Source organism: Belonocnema kinseyi, chromosome 6 (genome assembly GCF_010883055.1).
Source record: "Belonocnema kinseyi isolate 2016_QV_RU_SX_M_011 chromosome 6, B_treatae_v1, whole genome shotgun sequence".
In the NCBI taxonomy this organism is placed as follows: domain Eukaryota; kingdom Metazoa; phylum Arthropoda; class Insecta; order Hymenoptera; family Cynipidae; genus Belonocnema; species Belonocnema kinseyi.
This window is the reverse complement of record NC_046662.1, coordinates 71,976,356-71,977,425: the sequence shown is the minus strand read 5'-3', so window position 1 is coordinate 71,977,425 and position 1,070 is coordinate 71,976,356. Positions and strand designations below refer to the sequence as shown.

Sequence of the window (1,070 nt, the reverse complement as noted above, 5' to 3'; positions counted from 1 at the left end):
TCAGCAGAAACCCTTGGTACAGGGACCCTCTATCCGCAACCCGAGGACGCGTTCGGTGGCTTTGTCATAGGTCCTTCGGTTTGATTCTAGAGGAATCAAAAACGAACCGAATGGGGGCTCGTATATATATATATATATACACATATATATATATGAAAAAAGTATGAAGAGGGATGAAGAACTATTCCGCACCGGGGCCAGATTGTATCAAAACCTTCTGGTGGAAGAAGTTTTCTTCAACCCATCAGCATTTGGCCCGTATTTTCACCTCATATTTAAAGTCGGAAGAGCCGATTCCAGAGTGGTTGGTGGAAGGGCGCACAATACTTCTGCCGAAAATAGGCAACTTAGCTGACCCGAAGAATTACAGGCCAATAACTTGTCTGAACACGCTGTATAATATATTCATAGCTATCCTAAATGATAGGATTGTTCGGGCAATTGAACCTGTGTGGCAAGAAATGTATGAACAACGAGGCTCAAAGAAAGGCGTAGCCGGATGTCGGGAGAACCTGCTCATCGATAGATGTTTTTGTAAAAATTCAGCATTCTACCAGCGTGACCTATCGATGGCCTGGATTGATTACCGGAAAGCTTTCGATTCGACCTCCCATAGACTTACCATCTGTCTTTTGGAAATCTTAAAGGTTCATCCGCAAATAGTTGGGTGCATAGAGAGATTGATGCCGCTTTGGAAAACCAGATTTACTATCTCATCTGGAAAAAATCGTGTGACAACTAAGAAGATCACCTTTCAGACAGGTGTCTTTCAGGGCGACACCATGAGCCCACTCCTCTTTTGCCTTACATTATTGCCACTATCTCTAGCACTTCGCCATTCCGACGGGTACTTGTGCGGCAAACCTGCAGATCGAAAGTAGAAGGTCACTCATGTATTTTACATGGACGATCTTAAGATCTATGCTAAAAACAGACTGCAACTGCGACAGATTTGGTCTTCCGAACTATCGGTGAGGAACAAAGTATCTGCAACGAACATGCTTGCCGTCCCGGTACTACTCTATTCATTTGGAGTAGTTCCATGGACGAAGAACGAGCTCAGATCTCTT

At 44.1% G+C, this 1,070-nt stretch overlaps 1 protein-coding gene across 1 annotated transcript in view; it reads right to left on the bottom strand.

The window, feature by feature from the left end:
* The window catches only part of LOC117175115 (zinc finger protein 236-like), an 82,567-nt gene that overhangs the window by 72,149 nt on the left and 9,348 nt on the right, over positions 1-1,070 (bottom strand). The gene's annotated exons all lie outside the window — the stretch shown is intronic.